Raw genomic sequence first — 25,462 nt, forward strand, 5'->3', positions numbered from 1 at the left:
TTTTAGTGGGAATCTGGCAGTCATTTATTTTGAGGCCCAGTGGTTTTCCAATGTTTACAAATAAAACAATGAAACTATCTGTGCTGGTTTGAAATGATGTATGTACCCTAGAAAAGCCACATTTTAATCCTAATCCCATTTTGTAAAGGCAGCCATTTCTTCTGATCTCTATTCAGTATTGTATGTTTGAAACTGTAATCAGATCATCTCCCTGGAGATGTGATTTAATCAAGAGTGGTTGTTAAACTGGATTAGATGATGACATGTCTCCACCCATTTGGATGGGTCTTGATTAGTTTCTGAAGTCCTGTAAAAAAGGAAAAATTTTGGAGAATGACAGATTCAGAGAGAGCAGAGCAGAGCAGAATGACATAGCCACGAGAAGCAGAGTCCACCAGCCAGCAACCTTTGGAGATAAGAAGGAAAATGTCTCCTGGGGAGCTTCATGAAACAAGAAGCCAGGAAAAGAACCTGGCAGATGATGCCGTGTTCGCCATGTGTCCTTTCAGATGAGAGAGGAACCCTGACCATGTTTACCATGTGCCTTTCTAGATGAGAGAGAAACTCCGACTGTATTCGCCATGTGCCTTCTCACTTGAGAGAGAAACCCTGAGCTTCCTCAGCCTTCTTGAACCGAGGTATCTTTCCCTGGATGCCTTAGATTGGACATTTCTGTAGACTTGTTTTAATTGGAATTTTCTCAGCCTTGGAACTGTAAACTAGCAACTGATTAAATTCCCCTTTTTAAAAGCCATTCAGTTTCTGGTATATTGCACTCCAACAGCAAACAAACCAGAACACTATCTAATCAGTTATAGATGAGTCCTTAGAAAGTTTCCAGTTTTCTGCATTTACAGAAAAATCTACTGGTCCACTGGATTACGTGGAAATCTCAGAAAAGTTTACTTCTATTATTATAACATGAAGAAAGACAAACGGAAAATTAAAACTTTTTCTTTGATGCATCAAAAATATTCTAACTAAATGCTGTTTACAAGAAAGCCACTTTAAATTTAAATGCATCAAATGGTAAAAAGTAAAATTTGGAGATACACACACACACACACACACACACACACACACACACACACCATGAATACAGTGACCAAAAGAAAGTTTGGGTCACAATATAAATTTTGGACAAGGCGGAGTCCCAAAATTAAGATTATTAGTACTAGATTAACATTGCACAGTGATAAAGTGTTGATTCTCCAAATGCCAATTCATGGAACTTTAAATAGATAAATCCACATTATAGTTGGAGACTTCTCCTCTCTGTAATTGTTCAATAAGCAAGAAGCTAATAATGGCAGACACAGACAATATTGATAGAATTTTCAGCCTCCTCAGTATGGTTACCATTTATGGAGGAGCCACTGAAAAACAACATAATATACAAAATATGATTGGCCAGAAATGATTAGCTGCTATGACAGCTAAATGTGTGTGCAGCAGGAGACATTGGCTGTAATCAGAAGCCGGTGATTGAGATGGAGGTAATAGGATTGCTAAATTCAATATGGTGCCAGATTGTATCTTAGTACAACCAAAAAGGATATTGGCGATATGGCCAGGCAAACCCCTTCTATGTCTCTACCTAACAGAATTGAAAGGTACTCTAGACAGCTATTTGCACATTGATGTCCATAGTAGCCTTATTCACAATTGCCAATAGATGGAGATAGCTCAAGTGTCCGTCAATGGAAGAATGGATAATCACAGCCTGACATACATACAGTGGAACATTATGTGGCTATAAAAAGCGCGGCGCCTATGCCATTTGGTGAGGGCTCTCGGACTGTCCAGCCTGGCGCAAGCCTCAAGCCTCGCTCTTTCCCGGCGGCAGCGGAATCGGCGGAGGTGAAGGTAGAGCTGCTGCCGGCAAGCTATGGACTCCCACTGCCTCCGGGACAGACCGCGGGGCGCCCCCTACCTGGCCCCTGCGCGCCGACTCGCCCTCGCCCCACTCCTCCGCGGGGCAGCGGAGGCCGAGCAGCAACTGCAGCAGCAGGAGCAGGAGCAGGAGCAGGAGCAGCAATGAGAGCGCGCCTCTGTGATGAAAGCTGAACCAGACGCGGGCCTGTGACCGCGAGAGGTTTAGGAAGGGGACGGTGTGCTTGCACAAGGGGGCGAGGTCCTTTGGTGAGCAGCAGCTGTAGCCAGAGCAGCGGATTGTCCGGGTGGAGGGATGAGTCGGAGGACAAGCCCGGCAGTGCTGCCCTAGGGGAGGTTTACAAAGAGGCTGGAGTCAAAGGAAAATTAGGCAGGCTCCTGGGCCTATCTGAGAACCAAGACCGAAAGCACAGAACTTATGTTTATGTTCTTACAGTCCCTGAAATATTAGGAGATTGGGAAGATTCTGTTACCATAGGAAGGAAGAGAGAGTGATTCAAAGTAGAAAATGCAATCAAAGTTCTCCAGTGTCATAAACCTATAAAAGCAGGTATCTGGAGAAACGAGCTGGTTGTACCCCAACCAATGGAAATTCCACGGTCTGTTTCCTCCCTTGTTTGTAACTGCTGCATGAACCTCCAGGTTGCCTCCAGTGGAAAGAATCAGGAGGAACTCTACCACCATATGCCAACTCATGGAGAAAGAGGCTTCTTTCTTTTCCTTGGCAAACAAGCATCTTCGTGACGCTTGCAAACTGTCTGAATTTCCTATACAGTTTGCTTGTTTTTCAGATGATTTCAAATCTTTTTTTAAGTGTAATAATATTTTAATAAGCCAAAGCCACGAGGCTTATTAATGCCTTAACTGTGCCCACCCCACTCCCATTCTGTTCTAATTTGGTTGTCTTTTATATATATATATATATATACTTTTTTTTTTCTTCAGTTTTTCTTCGTTTAGCTCAGTCTGGTTTATTTTATCAGGTTAACTGACTTCCATTTCAAAATTTGTTTCCTAGGATCACAGTTTTAATTGGTAAATTCCATTTGAGCTATTTCTGTGTTGTGCAATGACTATTTTGACAAAGGATTTAATTTGCTCTTTTCAGGAATCTGTCAAACTGGTTTGTCTTAATTTTCATAACTGGTATTATGTCAATTGCTACTCATATAGCTATTTCCCCCATTACTCACTGGTAGTTTAACACAAAGTAACACTAATTAGGGTTGGTGATTTTCATGTTAGCGAAATGCATGCAGTAAATACATTTCATGAAAACTATATTCATGAAATTTGTTTTAGCATGCTCAGTGGCCAGCTCCCTTTATCCATCTTTCTACATACAGAATGCCCTGGGAATCATATTTCTCTCAAGACACTTGGCTTTTAAAACATATTTTATTTTTAATGAGTGACACCTCTTCAGTTAAACTTCCCTGTCTGCCAATGGCCACAGGATTGGAGTCTGGTCTTAAATGCCCAGGCAGTGATGACTGCATCACAGTTGAGTAAAATGGCTTTCTTGTTCAGTGTAACAGGCTTACGTTGTTACCTTAGAAGGCCTCATCTTTTATAGATTGTCAGTAAGTACTGTTTATCATACAATTAATTTTGGAACACTATAACCTATCCTGTGCCAAGAATTGTTTTGTCTCGTACTTGCCTTTATACTCACTTAAAATCAAGAATCCCACCTAAAACCATAGGTACTTTTTCTGAAACTCCAGCACTTCCCCCACCAGGTCAGAGGGGAGATGGGAGGAAAAGCCTTTAAGATATAAGAGAGTGAAAGATCATTCCATATGTAGACTTAAGTCTTTTATAAAAGGTTTACAGAAGAATGGGTCTTTGAACCAGATAAGACCTGAAACCTAGAGGGGCCAGCCTTTCTAGAACATCAGCTAGTTCCATCTCCCTATCCCTATATTACTGACAGACCCTTCTAACATTAAAAAATTAGAATGGCCATAGCCCAAATGCCCCTAAAGAGTGGGATAGAAAGATCAAAGGTGATGGTGGAGTTACACAGAAAAGGTAGGGCTTAACGAACGATCATGATTGCTCAATCATTATATTGATATTTCTTTTAGTTTCCAGTATCTTAGAGAAGCTAGAAGTAAAAACCTAAAATTGTGGAACTGTAACTGATACTAAACTCTGAAATTTGTTCTACCTCTAACTGTCTGATGTGCTTTGAAATGTATTCCTTTTTTGTATATGTGTTATTTTTCACGAAAAAAGTCAATTGTGATAACAAAAAATAAGTATTCCTTCTAGCCTCTAATTTTCTGGAGCAACTAGAAGGAAAAATCTGAGATGATGGTATGGTAGCCCATGACAATCTCTGGGATCTGTCCTTTGAAACTATTGCTTTTTTCTTTCTTTTTGTATATATGTCATATTATACAATAAAAAAGTAAAAAAAAAAACAAACTTTTACTGGTGAATGTAAATTAGAGTTAGAGCACTTTGTTCCAAAAATTGTTAACCTTTAAAATGTATAATTGCTAACTAAAAATTGGGTGCTATCACACTGAAGGAAATTTCATGCCATATTTTGAAGATGAAATCTTATGCCATAAATGCAGCTGAACTAAATATAAACTTTAGTTCACAAATTAATGCTGTGAAAGGAAAGAGTAAATTAGAAAATAACTAATGGCATAATTTGAAGCTGTAAGTTTAGAGAGAAATCATGCAGGAAGTACAGGTCCATATTTACCTCCCCACCCCCTTCCACACACACACATGCAGATTACCTTATTTTTTTCTTTTATTACAATTAAAGGAATGATTTCATTATAATTGTGCTATTACCTCTTATATTTAAAAATTTTTTTCTGGTAGCATTTTGTCTTTTATCTTTGTTTCCAGCAGTTTGACTATAACTTGTCACAGTGTGATTCTATTTAGTATCTTGCTTGGCATTCATTGAGCAGCATGGATATGTCTATACAAGTCTTTCATTAAATTTAAGGATGTTTCAGTCGTTATTTTTGCCAATATTCTTTCTGCCTGTTTCTTTCTTCTACTTCTGAGGCTTCCACAATGCATATGTTAGTATGATTGATGTCTGTTTTAGTTTCCAAAGCTTCTCAAAGCAGATAACATGAAATTAAACAATGGCAATTTATTAGCTTACATGCTTACAGTATTGAGGCCATGAAAATGTCAAGATCAAGGCAATGCTTTCTCCCTAAAGACCGCCTGCCAGTGATCCTTGACTACTCTGCCCCATGGCAAGGCACATGATTGCATCAGCTGGTCTCTCCCATCTTTTCTGAATTTCATTGCTCTCAGCTTCTCCTTCTGTGGCTTTATTTTCCTCTTTCTCTCTGTATCATTCCATTTATAAAGGGCTTCCATAACAGTATTAATACCTGTTAGTTTTACTCTCTTGAATTGAAAAGATGTCTTCAGTACAGGCCTCAGCTTCCATAGTTCTGCCCTTGTTGTGATTTTTCCTTTAATCTGTCCTTTTCTGTTCCTTTTAGTCCACCTGGCAGTCTAGTTTGTCAGTGATTCCATTAATACAGATCTCACCTAAATTCTGTTGGTTTTGTGTGTAGTACACATGGGTCCGCTTCATTACATAGTAGAATTTCCATGGATACTTTCTGGATAGCTGCACCTCTGATCCTGATTAACACTGAAATGGCTGACTAGGTCCATGTTCAGTTGAACCCTCACATTGAGCACTATTCTCTGAGAACTAGCCCTGCTAAAACTCATTATTTACAAACCATCACTTTCTGGTTTCTTTATTCCCAGTAGTTCAGTTCTCAGCTCATCCTTTCCTCTTGAATTTTACTATGACCTGCAGGCTTCACTGTCCACATTTCGCTTGGCTATCTTTTCAGCTAAATATCCAACCTCATCACTTTTAATTTCTGCCTTCCATCCAACATCAGAACTCAGTTTCAACAAGTTCTCTGCAATTTTAAACTAAGGATCACCTTTCTTCCTGTTTGCAATAGCATATGCATCATTTCCATCTTCCTAATCAGAAGTAACTTTAGCATCCATATTTCTATCAACAATCTCTTCAAAACAATCTAATCACCTTTACTGAACAGCTCACAATTGCATCCTCCACCCATTACCCTACTCCAAAACTATTTACTATTTCTGCATTTTTATGTGCTTACAGCAGCAGCATCCCACTCTTAGTACCAAATCTGTTTTAGTTTCTTAGGTTGCTCAAAGCAGATACCATAAAATGATTCAACTTAAACGATGCAAATTTGTTAGCTTAGAAGCTTACAGTTTTGAGGTCATGAAAATATTTAAGTCAAGGCTCCAAGGTAAGGCTTTCTTTCTGAAGACTGGCTGCTGGTGATCCTTGGCTCCTGTGTAACATGGCAAGGCACATGGTAGCATCTGGTGCTCTCTCCCTCCTCTTCTGGGTTTCATTTCTTTCAGTTTCTGGGCTGGAACATTCTTTCTCTCTCTCTCTCTCTCTCTCTCTCTCTCTCACACACACACACACACACACACACACACACATACACACACACGTCTGTTTATACAGGATTCTACAAGAGGATTAAGACCCATCCTGAATGAGGTGGGTCACACCTTAAACCTGAAAAACCTCATCAAAAAGTTATACTTACACTTTGGGGCAGAAAATAAAAGTAGTTGCAAAGGCCACTTGAGAGACTGGGGAAAAATGTGGAAATATTAAATTCCCGCCATGAGAATTCCTCATATTCTCATAAGCATTAGAGACTCCGAATTTAATAAGTCAAGCCCTTGGTCTTGTTGTTGACCCTTATTCCTGAAAAGGAGAAGCTAAGTCTACTTATAATTATGACTGAGTAACCCCTAGAGAACCTCTTTTGTTGCTTAGATGTTGTTTTAGTTTACTAATGCTACCAGAATGCAATATACCAGAAATGATTTAGCTTTTTATAAAGGAAATTTATTAAGTTACGAGATTACAGTTCTAAGGCCATAACAACATAACAAGGCACCCAGGGAAAGATATTTTGACTCAAGAAAGGCCGATGGATCTGGAAGACCTCTTACCACTGGGAAGGCATGTGGCTGGCATCTTCTGGGCTTTTGGCTTCTGGTTTTCAGAGACCTTCCCCAGGGATATTTTCTTTTTGCATCTCCAAATATCTCTCTTTGTGTTGGCTCTGAAACTTTTTCCAGAATGGTTCCCAACTTGAATGGCTGGAGACATATCTCCATGGAAACCACCTAATCAAATTCTTCCACCCAGAAATCAGTGGTTCATATCTCCATGGAAACAACTTAGATCCCACCCAACAATATTGAATCAGGATTAAAGGACATGGATTTTCTGGGGTACAGACAGATTCAAACCATCACAGATGTGGACTCTCTTTCTAAACTAGATCTGCAAATATACTCACTACCCTCCTCCATACCTGGGACATGACTCCCAGAGATGTAAGCCCACCTGGGAACATGGGGCATGACTCCCAGGGATGAGCCTAACCTTGACCTCATTTGATTGAGAATGACTTCTTGATCAAAAGAGGGAAAAGAAATGAAAAAAAGCCAACAAAGTTTCAGTGACTGAGAGATTTCAAATAGTTGATAAGTCATTCTGGAGGTTATTCTTAGGCATTATATAGATATTCCTTTTTAGTTTCTAGTGTATTAGAAAAGTTAGATGGAAACACCTGAAACTATTGAACTGTAATCCACTAGATTGCATCTTGATGGTTGTATAACTATATAGCTTTTATCATGTGACCATGTGATAGTACAAACTTGTGATTGACAACCCTTTATCCAGTGTATGGGCAGATTAGTAAAGAAATAAAGATAATAAATAAATAGATAATAGAGGGATAAACATCATGTGATGTTTTGGGTGTTCTTTTTATTTATTTTTTTTCATGGAGTAATGAAAATGTCCTAAAATTGATTGATGTGATGATGCGCATGTGAACCAATGTGATGATACTGTGAACCAATGGGGATAGTATACTTTGGATGCATTGTTTGGAGTGTGAATAGATCTCAATAAAATTGCATTTTAAAAATGTTATACTTCTAATGGGACTTATGATAGATCCATACCTACAGGAATGGATTACTGTTCCTGTTTGCTAGCTGCCGGAATGCAATATATCAGAAATGGTGTGGCTTTTAAAAAGGGGAATTTATTAAGTTGCTAGTTTACAGTTCTAAAGCTAAGAAAATGTCCCAATTAAAACAAGTCTATAGAAATGTCCACTCAAAGGCATCCAGGGAAAGATACCTTGGTTCAAGAAGGCTTGGTCCAAGGTTCAGGGTTTCTTTCTCAAGTGGAAGGGCACATGGTAAACACATTCAGAGTTTCTCTCTCATCGGAAAGGCACATGGTGAACACAGGGTTCCTCTCTCATCTGGAAGGGCACATGATGAACACGGTATCATCTGCTAGCTTTCTCTCCTGGCTTCCTGTTTCATGAAGCTCCCTGGGAGGCATTTTCCTGCTTCATCTCCAGAGGTCACTGGCTGGTGGACTCTGCTTCTCATGGCTATGCCATTCTGTTCTACTCTCTCTGAATCTCTTTGATTCTCCAAAATGTTTCCTCTTTTACAGGACTCCACCCAAATGGGTGGAGACATGTCATCACCTAATACAGCTTAACAACCACTCTTGATTAAATCACATCTCCAGGGAGATGATCTGATTACAGTTTCAAACATATAGTATTGAATAGGGATTATTCTACCTTTATGAAATGGGATTTAGATTAAAACATGGCTTTTCTAGGGGACATACATCCTTTCAAACCAGCACAATTACTTTTAAGGACATGTTTTTCTGGGGTACATACAGTTCCAAACCACCAAATTGTCGTATACTGCAGTGTCTGTTCACTTTTCTTTATTATTATTTCTGCTCCTCAGACTGGTGATTTCAGTTGTCTTATCTTCTAGTTCATTGACTCCTTCTTCAGCCAACCCCAACATTTTTTTAAGAGGCTACATATTTACTATAAAATTAGACATGAAGAACAGAGTTCCCATATTCTATCCTATTATTAACACCTTTCATTAATGTGATAATTTATTACAATTTGAGAGGACATTTTTATAATTGTACTATGATCTATAGTCCATCATTTACAATAGGGTTCTACAGTGTTGTTTTTTGTTTGCTTTTTAAGTTTTAGATTCTGAAACTAAAAAGCCTTTAAAAATCATCCTTTATTTTCCAACATTGCATGAGGATTTAATTTTAATTTATCTTGTAAATTTGAAGCTTACCATTTTCAGGTCATGAAAATTTCCAAATCAAGCCTTTAAGGCAATGCTTTCTTGTTCAAGGAGTAGTATGCAGGACACAAGAGAAAAGAGTGACTAGAACTAGCTTGAATACACTCATGGGTCTGAGATGTCAGAGAAGTATAGGAATAAGAGAGTTACCAAAAACAGGTCATGTTTCAATATTTCTTTGGTTCCAAGTCATAGACTGAGACCAACAGACTGGATTTATTTAAGCTGATTGGAACTGGTAGCAGGATTTATTTATGAGGAATCTTTAGTGATGTTGGTAAGTAATCATTAGAAGCAGTTAGAGGAAAGGGTAGAAGTGGTCTTGCAGTTTGATTTTGAAAGGAAGAACAGGATATCAGGTATCAGAGGGGAAATTGCTACAAGGGCATTTTGTTTCAAAATAAGAGAGGGAATTGATTGTGATAAGATTAGAGGTTGCTGGTAAAAATGTCAATTTCAATCACTGTGCTGGTTTGAAATGCCCTTGTAGCAATTTCCCCTCTGAGGGGTAATGTGCCAGTTGAATCTGTTGTGTACTTAAGAAAAGCCAAGTTCTTTAATCCACATTCAATATTGCTCCTTCAATGAAAAGTACGGCTAATTGGATGAGTGCAGGAAAAATTGTAGAGATTTTGGTGCTAATCTGAGGTGATTTGTCAAATTACATCATTGATTTGATTATTATGACTTTAATCCTAACTGTTGAAAAATGTGAAATGTGAGAGTATATTAGATTCAAAACTATGGGACTTGAAGTGATTATGGAATGTGGAAGAATGATTCATTTATCAAGATATATCTATGTGCCAGTTTGAGGCTATTTTGTAGCCCAGAAAAGCCATGTTCTTTTATCCTGATTCAATATTATAGGTACAAATATTTGATTAGATTGCTTCCATGGAGATTTACCCACTCAATTATGGGTGTGACCTTTTGGGTGATTACATCCATAGAGTTGTGACTCACCCAGTTATGTGTGTGGCCTTTTGATTAGATGGGATTGTCATTCCATCCTTTCAAGGTGAGTATTGATCAGATTATTAGAGTCTTAAAAGAAGAAACATTTTGGAGAAAATTCATGCAGATGCTTGGGAAACAGTTGCTTCAGAGCCAACATGAGACCCAGGCATTTGGAGATACAGAAAGAAAATGCCCCCGGGGAAGCTGTTTAAAACCAGAAGCCAAAGAACCAGTGGACACCAGCCACATGCCTTCCCAGCTGTCAGAGGTGTTCTGGACCCATTGACCTTTCTTGAGTCAAGTTATCTTTCCCTGAAAGCCTTAGTTTGGAAATTTTATGGCTTTAGAACTGAAAACTTCTAACTTAATAAATTCTTTTTTAAAAAGCTGTTCCATTTTTTTATATATTGCATTCCAGCACTATTAGCAAACCAAAACACTCTGAAAGCACTAGGAATTGTAACTTTGCATTTCAGCCTAATGCAATAGCTTAGTAATGTTCTATATCACATGCAGTAATGAACAAAGCAGGTAATTGGAGTCACCTCCCATGGGGGACAGATTTGGTAAATGCTGAGAAGCCTATTAACTGATGGGGTAAACATTGAAAGGGACATCAGAAATATTGTTCTCAGAAAATATATGGAGTAAATTGACCTTTTCATCAGGCTAGTATGAGGATTACACCTTTCAAAAATAGGTAATTCTCCAAGTATATTTAATACAATCATTTTTATCCTGGACTTCAGGTACAAATGGAAAAGTTAATCCTACTTCTGTTTATGATACATTTTCATTTTCTTGTCCATGAAATGCATGTCATCATTAATGATGTTTCAGGGGAGAATTTATATTATGCACATATAAATAATGAAATGTGGGATGTTGCTTATGAATATATGAAGAAGATTTCAGCTACACTTTACAAAAATATCAGAGTGAACAAACAGATTTTCTTCCAAAACTCTTCATTCTATATCTTTGAAGACTTCTAATCCTCTGAAGATTGAGACATGACAATGACATTATGACCCTAATATTTCTGCTATTTTCTGATGCAGGGGATTTTCAAGATTAGATTTGCATAATGGGAGCCATTTGCTAGTGAAGCTGGGACCTCCTATGTCTCAAACCTGGGAGAGGAGAGATCTCCTATTTCTCTCATTGGACTTTATTTATTCCTAGATAAAGAGTCTGGAATTCTTTTTTTTTTTTTTTCTAAACGCTTTCATATGTTTTTATTTATTTATTTATTATTTCTTTTATTAACGGAAAGAAAGAAAAAAAAAGAAATTAACACAACATTTAGAAATCATACCATTCTACATATGCACTCAGTAATTCTTAACATCATCACATAGATGCATGATCATCGTTTCTTAGTACATTTGCATCGGTTTAGAGGAACTAGCAACACAATAGAAAAAGATATAAAATGTTAATATAGAGAAAAGAAATAAAAGTAGTAATATTAGTAAAAAAAAAAAAAAAACCCCTATAGCTCAGATGCAGCTTCATTCAGTGTTTTAACATGATTACTTTACAATTAGGTATTATTGTGCTGTCCATTTTTGAGTTTTTGTATCTAGTCCTGTTGCACAGTCTGTATCCCTTCAGCTTCAATTACCCATTGTCTTACCCTGTTTCTAACTCCTGCTGGACTCTGTTACCAATGACATATTTCAAGTTTATTCTTGAATGTCCGTTCACATCAGTGGGACCATACAGTATTTTTCCTTTAGTTTTTGGCTGGACTCACTCAGCATAATACTCTCTAGGTCCATCCATGTTATTACATGCTTCATAAGTTTATCTTGTCTTAAAGCTGCATAATATTCCATCGTATGTATATACCACAGTTTGTTTAGCCATTCTTCTGTTGATGGACATTTTGGCTGTTTCCATCTCTTTGCAATTGTAAATAACGCTGCTATAAACATTGGTGTGCAAATGTCCGTTTGTGTCTTTGCCCTTAAGTCCTTTGAGTAGATACCTAGCAATGGTATTGCTGGGTCGTATGGCAATTCTATATTCAGCTTTTTGAGGAACCGCCAAACTGCCTTCCACAGTGGTTGCACCCTTTGACATTCCCACCAACAGTGGATAAGTGTGCCTCTTTCTCCGCATCCTCTCCAGCACTTGTCATTTTCTGTTTTGTTGATAATGGCCATTCTGGTGGGTGTGAGATGATATCTCATTGTGGTTTTGATTTGCATTTCTCTAATGGCCAGGGACATTGAGCATCTCTTCATGTGCCTCTTGGCCATCTGTATTTCCTCTTCTGGTAGGTATCTGTTCAAGTCTTTTTCCCATTTTGTAATTGGGTTGGCTGTCTTTTTGTTGTTGAGTTGAACAATCTCTTTATAAATTCTGGATACTAGACCTCTATCTGATATGTCATTTCCAAATATTATCTCCCATTGTGTAGGCTGTCTTTCTACTTTCTTGATGAAGTTCTTTGATGCACAAAAGTGTTTAATTTTGAGGAGCTCCCATTTATTTATTTATTTCTTCAGTGCTCTTGCTTTAGGTTTAAGGTCCATAAAACCGCCTCCAGTTGTAAGATTCATAAGATATCTCCCTACATTTTGCTCTAACTGTTTTATGGTCTTAGACCTAATGTTTAGATCTTTGATCCATTTTGAGTTAACTTTTGTATAAGGTGTGAGATACGGGTCTTCTTTCATTCTTTTGCATATGGATATCCAGTTCTCTAGGCACCATTTATTGAAGAGACTGTTCTGTCCCAGGTGAGTTGGCTTGACTGCCTTATCAAAGATCAAATGTCCATAGATGAGAGGGTCTATATCTGAGCACTCTATTCAATTCCATTGGTCGATATATTTATCTTTATGCCAATACCATGCTGTTTTGACCACTGTGGCTTCATAATATGCCTTAAAGTCCTGCATTGCGAGACCTCCAGCTTCTTTTTTTTTCCTCAAGATGTTTTTAGCAATTCGGGGCAATCTGCCCTTCCAGATAAATTTGCTTATTGTTTTTTCTATTTCTGAAAAATAAGTTGTTGGGATTTTGATTGGTATTGCATTGAATCTGTAGATCAGTTTAGGTAGGATTGACATCTTAATTATATTTAGTCTTCCAATCCATGAACACGGTATGCCCTTCCATCTATTTAGGTCTTCTGTGATTTCTTTTAGCAGTTTTTTGTAGTTTTCTTTATATAGGTTTTTTGTCTCTTTGGTTAAATTTATTCCTAGGTATTTTATTCTTTTAGTTGCAATTGTAAATGGGATTCGTTTCTTGATTTCCCCCTCAGCTTGTTCATTACTAGTGTATAGAAAAGCTACAGATTTTTGAATATTGATCTTGTAGCTTGCTACTTTGCTGTACTCATTTATTAGCTCTAGTAATTTGTTGTGGATTTTTCTGGGTTTTCTACGTATAGTATCATATCGTCTGCAAACAGTGATAGTTTTACTTCTTCCTTTCCAATTTTGATGCCTTGTATTTCTTTTTCTTGTCTAATTACTTTGGCTAGAACTTCCAACACAGTGTTGAATAATAGTGGTGATAGTGGACATCCTTGTCTTGTTCCTGATCTTAGGGGGAAAGTTTTCAATTTTTCCCCATTGAGGATGATATTAGCTGTGGGTTTTTCATATATTCCCTCTATCATTTTAAGGAAGTTCCCTTGTATTCCTATCTTTTGAAGTGTTTTCAACAGGAAAGGATGTTGAATCTTGTCAAATGCCTTCTCTGCATCAATTGAGATGATCATGTGATTTTTCTGCTTTGATTTGTTGATATGGTGTATTACATTCATTGATTTCCTTATGTTGAACCATCCTTGCATACCTGGGATGAATCCTACTTGGTCATGATGTATAATTCTTTTAATGTGTTGTTGAATACGATTTGCTAGAATTTTATTGAGGATTTTTGCATCTATATTCATTAGAGAGATTGGTCTGTAGTTTTCTTTTTTTGTAATATCTTGCCTGGTTTTGGTATGAGGGTGATGTTGGCTTCATAGAATGAATTAGGTAGTTTTCCCTCTGCTTCGATTATTTTGAAGAGTTTGAGGAGAGTTGGTACTAATTCTTTCTGGAATGCTTGATAGAATTCACATGTGAAGCCGTCTGGTCCTGGACTTTTCTTTTTAGGGAGCTTTTGAATGACTAATTCAATCTCTTTACTTGTGATTGGTTTGTTGAGGTCATCTATTTCTTCTTGAGTCAAAGTTGGTTGTTCATGTCTTTCCAGGAACCCGCCCATTTCATCAAAATTGTTGTATTTATTAGCGTAAAGTTGTTCATAGTATCCTGTTATTACCTCCTTTATTTCTGTGAGGTCAGTAGTTATGTCTCCTCTTCCATTTCTGATCTTATTTATTTGCAACCTCTCTCTTCTTCTTTTTTGTCAATCTTGGAAAGGGCCCATCAATCTTATTGATTTTCTCATAGAACCAACTTCTGGTCTTATTGATTTTCTCTATTGTTTTCATGTTTTCAATTTCATTTATTTCTGCTCTAATCTTTGTTATTTCTTTCCTTTTGCTTGCTTTGGGGTTAGTTTGCTGTTCTTTCTCCAGTTCTTCCAAGTGGACAGTTAATTCCTGCATTTTTGCCTTTTCTTCTTTTCTGATATAGGCATTTAGGGCAATAAATTTCCCTCTTAGCACTGCCTTTGCTGCATCCCATAAGTTTTGATATGTTGTGTTTTCATTTTCATTCGCCTCGAGGTATTTACTAATTTCTCTTGCAATTTCTTCTTTGACCCACTGGTTGTTTAAGAGTGTGTTGTTGAGCCTCCATGTATTTTTGAATTTTCTGGCACTCCACCTATTATTGATTTCCAACTTCATTCCTTTATGATCTGAGAAAGTGTTGTGTATGATTTCAATCTTTTTAAATTTGTTAAGACTTGCTTTGTGACCCAGCATATGGTCTATCTTTGAGAATGATCCATGAGCACTTGAGAAAAAGGTGTATCCTGCTTTTGTGGGATGTAATGTCCTATAAATGTCTGTTAAGTCTAGCTCATTTATAGTAATATTCAGATTCTCTATTTCTTTATTGATCCTCTGTCTAGATGTTCTGTCCATTGATGAGAGTGGTGAATTGAAGTCTCCAACTATTATGGTATATGTGTCTATTTCCCTTTTCAGTGTTTGCAGTGTATTCCTCACGTATTTTGGGGCATTCTGGTACGGTGCATAAATATTTATGATTGTTATGTCTTCTTGTTTAATTGTTCCTTTTATTAGTATATAGTGTCCTTCTTTGTCTCTTTTAACTGTTTTACATTTGAAGTCTAATTTGTTGGATATTAGTATAGCCACTCCTGCTCTTTTCTGGTTGTTTTTGCATGAAATATCTTTTCCCAACCTTTCGCTTTCAACCTATGTTTATCTTTGGGTCTAAGATGTGTTTCCTGTAGACAGCATATAGAAGGATCCTGTTTTTTGATCCATTCTGCCAGTCTATGTCTTTTGATTGGGGAATTCAGTCCATTAACATTTAGAGTTATTACTGTTTGGATAATATTTTCCTCTACCATTTTGCCTTTTGTAGTATATATATCATATCTGACTTTCCTTCTTTCTACAGTCTTCTCCATGCCTCTCTCTTCTGTCTTTTTGTATCTGACTCTAGTGCTCCCTTTAGTATTTCTTGCAGAGCTGGTCTCTTGGTCACAAATTCTCTCAGTGACTTTTTGTCTGAGAATGTTTTAATTTCTCCCTCATTTTTGAAGGACAATTTTGCTGGATATAGGAGTCTTGGTTGGCAGTTTTTCTCTTTTAGTAACTTAAATATATCATCCCACTGTCTTATAGCTTCCATGGTTTCTGCTGAGAAATCTACACATAGTCTTATTGGGTTTCCCTTGTATGTGATGGATTGCTTCTCTCTCGCTGCTTTCAAGATCCTCTCTTTCTGTTTGACCTCTGACATTCTAACTAGTAAGTGTCTTGGGGAACGCCTATTTGGGTCTAATCTCTTTGGGTGCGCTGCACTTCTTGGATCTGTAATTTTAGGTCTTTCATAAGAGTTGGGAAATTTTCAGTGATAATTTCTTCCATTAGTTTTTCTCCTCCTTTTCCCTTCTCTTCTCCTTCTGGGACACCCACAACATGTATATTTGTGCGATTCACATTGTCCTTGAGTTCCCTGATACCCTGTTCAAATTTTTCCATTCTTTTCCGGATAGTTTCTGTTTCTTTTTGGAATTCAGATGTTCCATCCTCCAAATCACTAATTCTATCTTCTGTCTCTTTAAATCTATCATTGTAGGTATCCATTGTTTTTTCCATCTTTTCTACTTTATCCTTCACTTCCATAAGCTCTGTGATTTGTTTTTTCAGTTTTTCTATTTCTTCCTTTTGATCAGCCAATGTCTTCTTCATGTCCTCCCTCAATTTATCGATTTCATTTTTGAAGAGGTTTTCCATTTCTGTTCGTATATTCAGCATTAGTTGTTTCAGCTCCTGTATCTCATTTGAACTATTGGTTTGCTCCTTTGACTGGGCCATATTTTCAATTTTCTGAGCGTGATCCGTTATCTTCTGCTGGCTCTGGGCATTTAGTCAGATTTCCCTGAGTGTTGGACCCAACAGGATGAAAGATTTTCCTGTGAAATCTCTGGGTTCTGTTTTTCTTATCCTGCCCAGTAGGTGGCGCTCGTGGCACACGTTTGTCTATGGGTTCCACCAGTGAAAGTTGCTGTGGGTCCTTTAATTCTGGAAAACTCTCGCCGTAGGGGAGGTTCGGCAGCCGAAGCGTCTTGGAAGAGTGCCAGCTGTCCCGGGGGTCCGAACGCGGGAGGGTCGCCAGCCGCCGCAGCACGGGAGAGCTCCCGACCGGATTTCCTAGTCGGCCCGTGGCGCCAAGCGTGGCGGAAGGGCGCCAGCTGTCACAGTCCGGGAGAGTGCACTGTTCCCAGCCGTACCAGGGAGTCACGTGTTTGGAAGGGACCCCCCGGTCACCGTTCTCCGCAGTCTGGGGATTTCCGACCCAACTCTCTCAGTTGGTCTCGGGGGCCTCGTGTGGTGGGGGCACCAGCTGCCGCGGCCCAAGGGGACCGCCTGCCCAATTCTGCCAGCTGGCCTGGTAAGGAGGAAGGGAGGGACTCCGGCCGCTTGCCGTCCGGCCCGGGAAAGTCCACGCCCCTCGGTGATCTCACCGGAGCTGGTTCTCCCAGACAGTCAGCCATTCCAGGATGGGGTACGCCATCCCTTTAATCTCCGTCGTGGCTCCGGGAGCTGCTCTGTATTGTCTCCACTCCCCCAGTAGCTGTTCTGGAGGAGGGAAGGTGAGGGTGGCAAGGCTGTCGAGGCCGGTGGCGGAGGAACCGGTGAAGGCGGAAGAGGGCACGGTGGTGGTTGGAGAGCTGCTGGAGCAGGAGGGGGAAGAGGGGAGAGGAGGGCGGGCGGGCTGGCTGCTGCGGGGTGCAGGCGCCGCGTGCAGTCTGGAATTCTTGACAGGTTAGTCTGAGAACTGTGGTTAAGACTTGAATCTGAAGTCTTCTATTTTCTTTCTCAGCTTTACTTACCTACTGCTGGCTGATTTTGAGTGAAAATCCAAAAGAAGATAGTTGTCAGCTGGCCTACTGACAATGCAACCCAAGGTGAGTAAAGAATTCTTTAAAAGAAGTTACACCACTGTTGCCAGCCGACGGTGAGTTTTCTCCTATTGTGTTAAACATTCTGAGTCCATTTATGAGGTATTCCAGGATATGAGGTTCAGTTTAGTTTATAGAGACCCTTGAATAGTTATGGTAAGTTTGGGGCTCATCAATAAATAATCTTCCAAACGTTACAGTAGTTCATTCAGCCTTAATTGTTCATTAAGGTTCCATATTTTCCAAAGAGATGAGAGATGTCTTCTTATTCTCGCCCAATGCATGACCTCATTGGAGAAATAATACCCTCATGGATCATGTCAGTGCCTCAGTTGGCTTAAGTATGCAGTGAACTTAGATGATAGAGATGATTACCTGTAAGAGCAGAAATTAACATTCAGTGGGGAGGTTGATGTTTCAGCAGGTGCTATTCATTCAGTCTAGCTTTATAGGTGCTGAGATATAAGAATGTGTGTTATTGACTGGAGCACAAGAAAAAATTTTATTTATTTAGGAAATAAAAGGAAATGAGGTATCATTTATTTTTGTTAGTTTTAATTGTCTTAAAGTTTTGATAGGATAGATTTGAACATTTTGAAACATTAAAAAAATAAACTTAAATTCTTCTTACAAATGTTGTTCCCAATTTACCTATTTCAATTTTTGTAAATCAAATTTTATTCACATTTTCTAAATGGATGCAACATATAGGAAGTATTGATCCCTTAAGTAGAATAAAATTTTTGGCACTGTGAAAACTTTTCAAGACCTGAAGAGATCAGAGCAATGAAGGCATATTTTTTAGTCTAGAACAAATGAGATGAAGATATGAGGGAGACCATGAAAATTGGTGTTGTAGGCCCCAGAATATGTTTAGAATGGGAGGTCTCCTACGACAATAATGGACAGTCTAGGGATATCTGCTGCAACCTGCATGGCTCAGCGTCGGGACTGAAGAGAGGTGACAGGGAATTGAGAAAGAAACACAATAGACAAAGGTATAGTTAAAGCTGGGACCAGGTGGGATTTTGAGCTCGAATGGAGACTCAAACACCCGAAAGGTTCAGTACTGTTTATTTTATAGGGCTGCGAGGTAAAGAAAGTAAAAAATGTAACTAAAGAATGTAGGAGGAGGAAGCAGGAGCTGAACCATCTGCTTCCTTGTGACTGGATGAGTCAAAAGATACAGGTTTCCCAAGGCCTCCTTCTGCTCCAGACTCGAGCAATTTTGCAACACCTGAAGCTGTAGAGCTGTGTTCCAGTAGCCTTGTTTCTTGAAGATGATTGTATAATGATATAGCTTTTACAGTGTGACTGTGTGATTGTGAAAATGTTGTGTCTGATGCTCCTTTTATCTAGGGTATGGACAGATGAGTACAAAAATGTGGATTAAAAATAAACAAATAATAGTGGGGACAAAGGTTTCAATACATTAGGCAGTTGGAAATACTAGTGGTCAATGAGAAGTAAGAGTAACGGGTATGATATGTATAAGTTTTTCTTTTTTATTTCTTTTTCTGGAGTAATGCAAAATGTTCTAAAAATGGTCATGTGATGAATACACAAGTATATGATGATATTGTGAACTATTGATTGTATACCATATATGGAATGTTTGTGTGTTAAGGATGTTTATATGTTTGTATGTTAAGATTCATCAATAAAAATATTTTTAAAAAACTGCCTTTCAAAAATAATGAAACGTGAACCTGCCATACAGCATACAAAAAAAAAACTGCCTTTCAAAAACATATGCTAAATTAAGACATTCCCAGAAAAATCAAAGCTTAAGGACTTCACTACCACTAGACCTGACCTTATAGGAATTGCTAAAGGGCAGCCTTCAAGCTGAAAAGAAAGAACAATAGACAGTAACTTAAAACCCTATAAAAAAATAGAGCTTTGGTAAAGGTAAGTACATGAATAAATATAAATGTCAATGCTATTATAAAAATTTTAGTTTGTAACTCTGCATTTTAAAATACTTATGTTTTAAAATACAAATGTATTAAAAAAGGCATAAATCTCAGATATGCAATATGCGAAGGTGTAATTTGTGACACTAACATAAGGCAGGGCTAAGGGTTATAGGAGTAGAGTTTGTGGATGCTATTGAAGTTAAGTTGTTATAAACACACCCTAGATGGTCACTGATTTAGTATGGCAAAGGTAATCTCCATGGTAAACACAAAGAAGATATCTAGAAAATCTATGTAAAGGAAATGAGAAATAATTTTAAATTGTTGATTTAAAAAGATAAAACCTAAAAGATAAAATCAGTAATGAAAGAAATAAGGGACGAAAATAGTATAAGGTGTTCAAAAATAATTAACAAAATGGCAGAAATAAATCTCTCTTATCAGCAATTACTTTAAATGTAAGGCAGGGGCTGACAGAATGATAAAACAGCGTGACCCAACTGTGTGTTTTTACAAGATGCTCAATGTAGATCCAAAGACACAAATAGTTTCAGAGTGAAAGAATGGAAAAAATATTACATGCAAATAGGTACTCCATGCAGACAAACTGTAGCACATACACACAATGGAATATTATTTGGCCATAAGAAAGCATGAAGTTATGAGACATACTGCAACATGGAGGAAACTTGGAAACATTATGCTCAGTGAAGTAAGCAAGACACATAAGTACAAATATTTTATGATATCACTTCTAAGAGATGACTAGAAATAGCAAAGTTACAGAGATAGAAAATAGATCAGAGGTACCAGGACACAAAGGAAGTGGGTTAAGAGGGAGTGATTGGAAAATATATATATACAAGTTACTAAAAGAGAGATTGTAGGCTCTATACTGATATCAGAAAAAGTAGACTATGTTAAAAAATGTTACAACAAAGAACATTATACATTAATTAAAAGTCCAATTCGACAAGAAGATATAACAGTAAAAAACACAACACCTAACAACAGCCCTAAAATACATGAAACAAACATTGATAGAATTGAAGGGAGAAACAGATATTTTTAAAGTAATAGCTATAGATTTCCACACATTATTTACAATACTGGGTAGAACATCTAGACAGAAGATGAATAGGTTAAATAAAAATAGAAGACTGAATCACAGTATGAACCAACTATACTTAGGCATACATAGAACACTCCATCCAACAACAGCATACTACAACTTCTTCTAAAATTCATATGGATGGACTAAATGTTAAGGCCCATCTCCATAAAAATAAAAACACTGAAATCATACAAATCATATTCTCTAACTATAAGGAAGTGAAGATAGAAACAACAAAAGGAAACAGAAAAGTCAGAAATAAGTGAAAATCGAACAATATTCTCCTTAACAAAGAATTGGTTAAAAAAGAAATCATAAGGGAAATTATAAAATACTTAGAGACAAATAAAAACAATAAAAAAATAACATATGTTTTAGTCTGCCAGAATGCAACACACCAGAGATGGACTGGCTTTTAACAAAAGGGGATTTATTTCATTTAAAAATGTAGTTCTTCAGAGGAAAGGCAGCTAACTTTCAACTGAGGTTCTTTCTTACAAGGGAAGGCACAGGGTGGTCTCTGCTGGCCTTCTCTCCAGGCCTCTGGAGACTTTCCCTGGGGTGATTCCTTTCTGCATCTCCAAAGGCCTGGGCTGAGCTGTGAGTGCTGAGATGAGATATGCTGCTGTGCTACATTGAGCTCTCTCATTTAAGCACCAGGCAATTAAATCAAACATTACTCATTGCAGCAGGCACGCCTCCTAGCCGACTGCAGATGTAATCAGCAACAGATGAGGTCCACATGTCATTGGCTCATGTCCCCAGCAATAGAACTAGGCACCTTCACCTGGCCAAGTTGACACCTGAACCTAACTACCGCACATATTTATATAATAAAGTACTCAGAAACCTAAAAAAAGAAAAAAATAACCTGACTGCAAAAAATAGACAAGAAGTTTGTATGAACACTTTTTCAAGCAAGTAATAGAGACAGAAAATAGCAAATAGAAATATGCTTAATGTCTTTATTCTTCAGAGAAATGCAAATTAAACTACAAGATAGAACTACATACCTATTAAAGTAGTTAAATTAAATAAAATGAAGAATTTCAAGTGGAGGAGAAGATATGGAGCAACTGGGAATTTCATACGCATTGATGGTAAGATTGCCAGTTATCATACCACTTTGCAAACCAGTAAGATTTCTTATAAAGTGAAACACAGATACATACAGCATGTATGAATCTTGAATGCATTATGGCAAGTAGAAAAAAAAACTCAAAAAGTTACATAATGTGTGATTTCATTTGATTGACATTCTGGCAAATGAAAAATGTCAGGGACAGATCTTTGTGCTGGCTAGGGGCTAGGGTGTGGGAAGTAGTTGATGACACAGGAATACAAGGGGACTTTTCAGATTGAGCTCAGTGTTTTATGTATTGAATGTGGTGGCAGCTTCACGACTGTACGCTTTGTCTGAAGCGTGTCCTATACACTGAAAGGGTGGATTTTGCTGCATGTGTATTATATTTAAACAAAAATAGAACAGTGCCTTATATATTTGCAGCACGATTTAAGTGATTTTAAAATACATTAAAATAAATAGGAGATATATCCAGAAGACAAATTGTGGCAATGTTGATAAATTTTATGCTGATACATTTCTGTATCTTATGCATATGTTTCTATATGTTAAACTTCTTACTAGTTTGTGGGGAGGTTTTGTATTGCATCTACTTTTCCCCTTTCTTAAAAATGATATAAGATGATTTCCCATTTTGAGAAAATTCTTTGAAAAAACATCCCATTGTCCAAAATTACAATCTATTCACAGGACTTTCAGTATTTGAGTTCTTCAGTGTTTTCTTTTGCACTTGTAACTTTTAAACTTTTTGTTCTTTATTACATATGAATTTTAGTTTGTGAGTGATGAATGTCAGGAATAAAACAAAATATATTTTTTCCTCAAATAGATTTTACTTTTTTCTAAAGCAGTTGGCCATACAATGCAAAATTTCCATAATGATGTCAGGGGCACTATTCATATACATCGAATTATCAATTTATGATATTTTCCCCATTCTCTCCATGCTACTTCAGTTATTTGATGACCTATTTGTTTGACTGATTGTGTCTTTATAATGTTTGTGTTATGTGTATCATTTATTTGTTTTATTAGAGAAGTTACGGGTTAGCAGGAAAATCATGTATAAAACACAGGGTTCCCATATACCACCCAATTATTAACACTTGGCAATATTGTGGTCCATTGGCTATATCAGATGATAGCACATTTTTATAATTGCGCTATTACCTGTAATCCATGGTTTACCTTAGGGTTGACTATTTGTGTTATATCAGCCCATGGATTTTTAAATATGTTCTATTCTAATAAGATATATGCAACCTAAAATTTCCCCCCTTTTAACCACATTCAAATCTATAATTCAGTGCTGTGAATTATGTTCACACTGGTGTGCTACCATCACCACCATTACCAGCACTCTTCTATCGTCCCAAAGAGAAACTAGGTATAATTTAAGGATTAATTCTGTATTCCTTACCCATAAGACACACCTGTTAATCTATATTCTAGATTCAGACACTTCGGATTTGCTTATTCTTCTAAGTATTTCGTATCAATGAAATCATACAACATTTTCCCTTTTGTGTCTGCTTATTTCCCTCAACATAATGTCTTCAAAGTTCATCCATACTACCACATTATCAGAACTTCATTCCTTTCTAAGGCTGATTAATATTCCATTGTGTGTATACACTACCCTTTGTTCATCCATTCATCGGATGATGGACACTTGGGTTGCTTCCACATTGTTTCAAATGTGAACAGTGTTGCTATGAAAACCAGTGTGCAAATATCTGTTTCAGTCTCTGCTGTCAATTCTTTTGAGTATAAGCATATTGAAGTGATATTGTAGATTCAGTTCCAGACCACAGCAATAAAGAAAAAAATCACAATGAAGTGTGTAACACAATTTGTTATCCCAAGTGCATAGTTATATTTCCACTATATTATAGTCTATTAAGTGTGCATATTTATATCTAAAAATATACATATTTAATGAAAGGTACTTTATTGCTAAAAACAAGCTAACCATCATATAAGCCTCTAGTGAGTTGGAATCTTTTTGCTGGTGGAGGGTCTTGCCTCAATGTGGCTGCAGACTGATCAGGGCAGTGGTTGCTCAAGATTGGGGCGGCTGTAGCAATTTCTTAAAATAAGATGACAATGAAGTTGACCTCATTGATTGACTCTTTTTTCACAAAATATTTACTGTAACATGCACTGATGTTTGACAGCATTTTACCATAGAGGAGCTCCTTTCAAATTGGACTCAGTTCTCTCAAAACCTTGCTGCTGCTTTCTCAACTACATTTCTGTAATGTTCAAAATCCTTAGATGTCTTTTTAACAATGTTCACAGTATCTTCACCAGGAATAGATTCCAGCTCAAGAAAAACCTTTGTATTCATCAGTAAAAAACAATACCTCATCACTCAAGTTCTATCATAGGATTGCAGCAATTCAGTCACTTATTCAGGCTCCTCTCCTAATGCTAGTTCTCTTGCCATTTCCATAGTGTCTGCCATTACTTTCTCCAATGAAACCTTGACCACTAATCCATGAGGGTCAGAATCAACTTCTAAATTCCTATTCATGTTGATATTTTGACCCCCTCCTATGGATCACTAATGTTCTTAGTGGCTTGTAGAATGGTGAATCCTTGCCAGAAGGAATTCAATTTATTTTGCCCAGATCCATCAAAGGAATTGCTATGAACAGATATACCCTTCTAAATTGGATTTTTTAAAAAATAAGGCACGACAACTTGGCAGATGAACTCGCTGCCCGCCTACCTACATGGGAAATGACTCCCAGGGATGAGCTAAGACCTGGCATCATCAGAATGAGAAAGCCTTCTTGACCAAAGGGAGATAAGAGAAATGAGACAAAATAAAGTCTCTGTGGCTGAGAGATTTCAGAGTCAGGAGGTTATCCAGTAGTTTATTCTTATGCATCATATAGATATCCTTTTTTAGTTTATGATTTATTAGAGTGGCTAGAGGGAAGTACCTGAAACAGTTAACTGTATTCCAGTAGCTTTAATTCTTGAAGAAGACTGTATAACTATATTACTTTTGCAATGTGACTGTATGATTGTGAAAACCTTGTGTCTGATGCTCCTTTTTCCAGAGTATGGACAGATGTATATAAAAAAAAATAAGGATGAAAAATAAATAATAGGGGGATATAAAGGGTAAAAATTGAGTAGATTGAAATATAATGGGTCAATGAGGGGGAGGGGTAAGGGGCATGGATCTATTAGTTCTATTTTGACTTTTTATTTCTTTTTCTGGACTGATGCAAATGCTCTAAAAATGCTATGGTGAAGAATACACAAAAATGTGATGATATCGTAAGTCATTGATTTATAATATGGTTGGACTGTATATTGGTGGATATTTCTCAATAAAAATATTTTTTTAAATAAAAATTTAAAAATAAGGTAAAATAAATTTTAAAAGATATTTTCAAATCCTAAGTATCAGTGAATAATGGAAATAGAATCTTTGAAGATGTTATTAGTTAAGATGAAACCAACCTGAATTAGGATGGGCCCTTAATCCAGTAAGATTTGTGTCCCTGTAAGCAGAGGGAATTTGGACACAGTAAAAGACAGAGAGAGAGAGAGAGAGAGAGAGAGAGAGAGAGAGAGAGAGAGAGAGAGAGAGAGAGAGAGAGAGAGAGAGAGAGAGAGAGAGAGGCAGCCATGCGATGGAGG

General features: G+C 37.4%; 1 long non-coding RNA gene and 1 pseudogene across 2 annotated transcripts in view; both read left to right on the forward strand.

The window, feature by feature from the left end:
- The window catches only part of LOC143646878 (uncharacterized), an 82,883-nt gene that overhangs the window by 51,125 nt on the left and 6,296 nt on the right, over nucleotides 1-25,462 (forward strand). The window contains exons 4-5 of one of the 2 annotated variants that reach the window (XR_013157698.1): nucleotides 17,607-17,691; nucleotides 18,770-19,622. This is a non-coding gene — a long non-coding RNA (uncharacterized LOC143646878). Of the gene's footprint in view, nucleotides 1-17,606; nucleotides 17,692-18,769; nucleotides 19,623-25,462 lie in introns of those variants that run through there. The other variant, XR_013157697.1, reaches the window with a different exon arrangement.
- Nucleotides 1,889-3,405, forward strand: LOC143646322 (diphosphoinositol polyphosphate phosphohydrolase 2 pseudogene; annotated as a pseudogene).

The sequence above is a fragment of the Tamandua tetradactyla genome, chromosome 9 (genome assembly GCF_023851605.1).
Source record: "Tamandua tetradactyla isolate mTamTet1 chromosome 9, mTamTet1.pri, whole genome shotgun sequence".
NCBI lineage: Eukaryota > Metazoa > Chordata > Mammalia > Pilosa > Myrmecophagidae > Tamandua > Tamandua tetradactyla.